This window comes from Octopus bimaculoides, chromosome 1 (genome assembly GCF_001194135.2).
Source record: "Octopus bimaculoides isolate UCB-OBI-ISO-001 chromosome 1, ASM119413v2, whole genome shotgun sequence".
Lineage (NCBI taxonomy): Eukaryota > Metazoa > Mollusca > Cephalopoda > Octopoda > Octopodidae > Octopus > Octopus bimaculoides.
Genome location: NC_068981.1, coordinates 11,196,809 through 11,203,331, shown reverse-complemented (window position 1 = coordinate 11,203,331; position 6,523 = coordinate 11,196,809).

Genomic DNA, 6,523 nt, shown 5'->3' with positions numbered 1-6,523 from the left:
AGGGAGGGAGAAGGATCGATCAATCGATAGATAGAGACAAACATACATACATACATACACACCTACATAGATTTGTGTGTATGTATAGTCCTCGAAAAATCCTTGTCACAGGCAAAAAAAATCAGCATATATTTCTAATGGAGTGTGTATGTTATACAAAGAATCGGCATCATGCAATTGCTTTTACTCTTATCCCTGTGCCGGGTTTAACTCAACTCCTCGTAGGAAACCGATTGGTAGAGTTGCTGATGTATATATATGTATGTGAATGAAGAAGTATGTATGATCTTGTATCTGTTTACCGTTACTTGTTTCAGTTATTTGATTGGCCATGCTAGGATACCACCTTGTAGGTCTTTAGTCGAACAATGTAGCGGTTGGATGTATTTTGTCAATCCTAATACTTATTCAATGGGAATCTTTGCCGAACTGCTATGTTACGAGGTCGTAAACACAACAACACCGATTGCCAAGCGGTGGCGGGGGCAAACACGAAAAACAGAGACACACACAAAGATACCACCCATATATATATATATATATATATATATATATATATATATATATATACACACACGACGGGCTTCTTTCAGTTTCCGTGTACCAAATCCACTCATACGGCTTTGGTCGGCTCGAGTTTATAGTAGAAACCACTTGCCCGATATGCCACGAAGTGGAACTAAACCCGGAACCATGGTTGGGAAGCAAGCTTCTTACCACACAGCCACGCTTGTTTGTTTATTTGCCACGCATGTGTATTTATATGCATATATTGTTTTGTATGCAGTTCGATGTATAACTATTATTGTATGATTTAGATCTCCACGTAGAGTATCATTATCCAGTTAACTTCCTGTATGGTAAGGAGCAGATTGTGTATATGTGCGTGGGTGTGTGTGTATTTAATATAAGTGTGTATGTGATTGCGCGTATATTCATCTTATGAATATACATTTGTGTATATGATCTTATTGAATTCATGTTTACAAGAGCGTATAGTATATGCAATATATCAATACTTTTAGTGTGTGTCTGTGTGTTTATTTATATGAGTAGGTTTTGTGATTATATATATATATATATGTATATACATGTCTCTAGGTATATTTTTTTTTCTGTGTAGTATTGTGTATAACAGCTGCGAACTATCATATATAACTAGGAAAATATTGATAAAAAATATCATTTTGAAAACTGAAGCAGAAAACATATGAAAAGTATTTTTTATGATATTAAAAAAAATACTTACTGATTGAAAAACAAAATAATCCAGTAAGTCATTGTGTTTTTTTTTTTTTCATTTTTTTTTTAATTCTAAATAATTCTGGTTGCATCTCAGTAAAAATATATGTTGATGTATAGTAAGAACATCTTCTAAGACTACGGAAGAATAAGAACTTCCATTTGTTGTAATGGATATATTAAGTTGAAAACAGTATGAATATCTACACGAAGACAATCGGTGGGCGACGAGTGAAGAAACAGTAAAACGAGGGGCAGGAAAATCTGAGGAAAAAATATATTTAGAGATTAGAAGGGAAATAATGTTGTGAATTTGATTGAGGTGGTTTAGAACATAGAAAGAGAGAGAGAGACGGATGTGTGGAAGGTGATGCGTACTTGAAATCGAAGAAAGAAAATTCAAATGGCTGATAATTTATGTCTAGATAATTTATTTTAAGTTTCGCAAGAAATTTTGTTCAAAATTTCCATATTCTTCATCTGCAATCATCACTGTTATTCTACACCAATAAACGTATTCATAGGTTCAAACTGAATTCTACAAGGCAGTTTTGATTGGAATACAAGCCAGAAATGTATTCTTGTCTGAGACTTAAAACGTCCGTGATGCATTGTTCACCCCTAAGTTGCAAGTTATTTTCCAGACGTTTTTTCTGAAATGCAATGTCTGTAATTACTGCCTTATACAAACATTTAAATATCACATGAATATCAACTACAATTACTTCCGGTTAGTCAGGTTCGATAACGTTTTGTCTTGTTTCACTGAGTTGATCCTATGAGCAATTAACTCTTCCACCAGCTGTAGTATTTAGTGCACAATCATTTGCCGCCCTGTATAGAGGGTGTATGCATATCTTAGGTCTCAACTCTTTCAATTCAACATTTACAGTGACTTCTATGTATTCAGTTCCTCTGGACACTTGCTCTCATCTCATACTTACCATATGTAATAAATACAGTAAAGGAAAAAATAAAACAATAATTCCAATTGTCTCAAATGCTGCGCTGTTGGATGGAACCCAAAAAACGTATGGCAGCAAAGCGGACATCTTAACCACGCAGTAATAACTGCACCCATGTCACTTCACTGTGTCTGGCCGAATTGTCTGAAAACATAACTCAGAATTTCTATTTTTAATCTTCTTTTTAACTATCCACGTACTTTTTCTAGTTAAATATTACAGTGATTGTTTCAGAGAAAAAGCAGACAGTAGGTGAAGAGAATCTGCCATATGGTTTCTATCCTGATTTCGTCCTTATCAAAGAAATCAGACTTAATAACTATTTTAAAACTATTTCTCTTAATTACTAGTTGTTTGGTTACATTAAAGGAAACTAGTACATTGTAATAGTGTTCTTTTTGTTATTGCTTTGACCCAGGTTAACTCTAATCAAGCAGACGTATGATCAAAGCGATTCTAGCTGTAGCCTACGGTTTTTGTAGCGGTTAATAAGACTACATTATCTAATGCATTTCTCTATTCTAGAGTGTAATTTAAGGGATGGTCGGTCTATTATTTCTTGTAAGTAGAATGACTATTTTTAAGCACACACTTAACACTGTTATTAGGTGCCATGAAGCATCGGTGAATTCTCGGACGTGCTGAATATTCGAGAAAACGTCGATTCCAATCTGTGCCAGTCATTTTATGTACATCATTAATGGCCACATTAAAACTGAATGCATACAACTATTAAGAAATAAAGCCAAATAATCTGCGTGTTGTTGTCATTTTTGTTATCAAGTTCTTTGCATCAGTTTTCTGGAGATTACATTGCTGTGTAAATATTTCTGACATTCTACAGCAGTTATGGAATAACTACAAGGAACATATAAATTCTTCATGCTATAGATTATATGTTCAAAGTTTACAAAAAGAGCTTTATGACATGATGTAAGAGAATATTCATGAGTAGACACATTTATATAAATTATTGCCGTTATAAATATCCCAGCTACTGTATAAGCATAAGTTGGTTGATTGTTTTAATTCGGAAATATAATTCATTATCTTCCGCTTATAATTAACGATGTAAGAGAGGTCGATTCAAAGAATTAGTAGAACTTCAGACAATATTATTTAGTCGTATTGGGTTATGTTCGTCTACGTACTGAGTTCGTATGTCGCTGAATTTGTAATTCATCTTATCATTTTAGTCGTGAACAGAAGTAACTGTCGTCTGCTGGCGTAGCGAGTGGATAACAGGGCCTATTCAATGGCCTAAAAAAACGTATAGCCTTGTGGTAAGCATAGGAGATAAAAATAAATTAGTGAATTTTATCGAGGCATCTTAGAAACAGAAGAAGCAGGAGATGGAGTGGGGAGAGAGAGAACAAGACAGAGAGAAAGAGAGTGAGTTGGTCTTGAAATCGAAGTTAGAAAATTCAAATAGGTGATGAGAAATATACGAATATTTAAGTCTGGATAAGAATTATTATAAGTTTCTCACGAAATTCTACTCAAAATTTACATATTCTACGCCTGCCATTATCATTGCTCTTCTAACCAACAAGCATGTGCATAGGAATCGAACTTAGTTATAACAAACATATATTTATTAATCATATAAATGGTGTTTACACGCTGGACAAAATGCTTAGTGGCATTTCATCGGTCTTAACGCCTTGAGTTTAAATTCCGCTGCCTTTCATCCCTTTTTGGATTGATAAAATAAATACCAGCTTATCACTGGGGTCGATGAAATCGACTTACCCCTCCTCTGAAATTTCTGGTCGTGTGCCAAAATTTGAAATCTATTATATAAATAATGATTTCCAGTAATTTGTTCCCACCATGTTTTATATCTTAATGGTGTAGCACAATATATGTGTTAACATAATTTACTGGTTTCAGATCCTTGTGAGTGTTTATTGAGCGAAAACACCTAAAGCTCCACAAGGCTCCGGCAGGGGATGGTGGTGAACCCTGCTGTACTCTTCCACCACAACTTTCTCTCACTCTTACTTCCTGTTTCTGTTGTGCCTGTATTTCAAAGGGTCAACCTTGTCACACTGTGTCACGCTGAATATCCCCGAGAACTACGCTAAGGGTACACGTGTCTGTGGAGTGCTTAGCCACTTGCACGTTGATTTCACGAGCAGGCTGTTCTGTTGGTCGGATCAACTGGAACCCTCGACGTCGTAAGCGACGGAGTGCCAACTAACTAACTCTTACTAGTAAAATAGTTATACCATTATCATGCATGATAATTCCTACAATATTTACTGTAGAAGCTTTGTTGCAGAATTAAAATTATCTTATGTAAGAATGTGTGCCAATGTATAATTGAGCATACAATTATACATGGTACGATGTTATTTTTGCTTTTCATGTTATTTTATGCCCTACTTTACAAGATGAGCTACGAAATTTTTGTTCCATGTTTGTTCATAATATTCAAGGCAATAATTCAATTCCAAAGAATCCTGCTTCCTTATTTCAATAATCCATCAATTTGCTTTTTGATCTTTTTCGCAAACAATATTTTATAATAATTTTGAAGTACAGAGGATCTCTTGGCAAACAAATGGTTCTAGATTTGTTTCAGCTGCGTTGAAATTCATTTACAGTCTTCTGCAGTTGAATTGACTAATGCCCTACAAATGGTGTTTAATAGACAAACTGCGCGGATGTCCACCGTGTTTACACACACAGACACACACACATACATGCGCGCGCACACAGATATGAGTAAATACATATTTGCGTGCGTGTATCTGTGCCTGTGTACGAGTGTGATTGTATATAATGATGTAAACCTGTATGTTGCTTTATATACTGTGTGTCAAAAGGTAAGTTAACTATTCGATGGATATCGACAATAAAAATATGACTGAAATTAGTGTTATAATTGATATGTCATTTTAAACCACATGAAAACGCTACTCCAGCTGGGCCACAGTCAAATTACTAATCAATAGAGAGCAAATATTTATATTATTTGCATGAATTTCTGTTGTTTATTATAAGTTGACTCCTTCAGTTTTCTCATTCTGTTAGTTTAAGCAGGTGCGTCAAGGAGTATCATAGCTAACGACACGAATCTCAGAACAGACGGAGCCCTTCCAACCATACAGGAGGCTTCCACATGATCTTCCTAGTGACTAAAAATAGCAACTAACTTTCACTCAGTCTACAGATTAATGTCTTAAGACAGGAGAAACAGATTGGACAACGGAAAAATAGTGAAGCGTCACGACTAGAACCAATTTCATCAGAGCCCTAATCTTTTAGGGCTGGTTTGAGCTAAAGAGCAACACTGCTTGCGATTACCCTTCAATTAGTGTTGATTAAATCCACGATATGGATGAAAGTTTTCAAAAAAGAACTCACCTTTTCGTAATCTTCTCAAAGTTTGTACTTGTGGACACTAACAAATTCTGGTAGTGTTGAAATAGAATAATAAATTGTGTCATTGAAAATACGGAGAGGCGGTATTAAATTTACATCGCACAACTTATTGAATGTGAAGACTTGCCTAGTATTATATTCTAGCAATATCCACGGGTTACACATACACGGGAGTGAAATTAATATGGGCAATATGATCTGTTACAAGATATTTCAATCATTGCCGAATATAATAGTTAAATACTTTTATAAAAAGAAAACTTTGATAAAAACAAAATGAAGGAAAATTATTGGCTTAAATATTCACGAAGCGATACTTATTAAATGTCTGCATCTACTGAATTACAATTACTGTAGGTTTGTCGACTGTCAGCGGGTTATTGAATAATATGAATAACACAGCCCACGTAACACTGGCAATCACTGAATCACCGCACATTTCATAACAATTTTGGTGCTGTTCATAATTTGCTTTTCGTTTCAAATATTTTCCGTCTACGATTCTGGCGTCTTAGAGCTTAAAAATTAATTAAATATATTTTCTCCTGCATAGCACTTCCTTAGTATTTACTATATTGAAACGACAATATTTGAAATAAATTATTATCATCATCTTCATTGTCATCATTATTGTTGTTGTTGTTATTACTTCGCTCTTTGTTATTGTGTTCCACGTCTATTAATCAATTTTACGACTGTCAAATCGCAACAGAACTCACATCTCTTTCATTCCCTTACTTTCCCTTTCTCTATTCTCTCAAACCATTCTCACGCGTGGGCGCGCGTGTGTGTGCGTGTGAGTGTGTATCTGTCTCTACATTTATGCATAAATGCACATACATATATTATATATAAATGTATATGTATCTATATGCATACACACACACACACACATATATATATATATGTATATATATATATATATA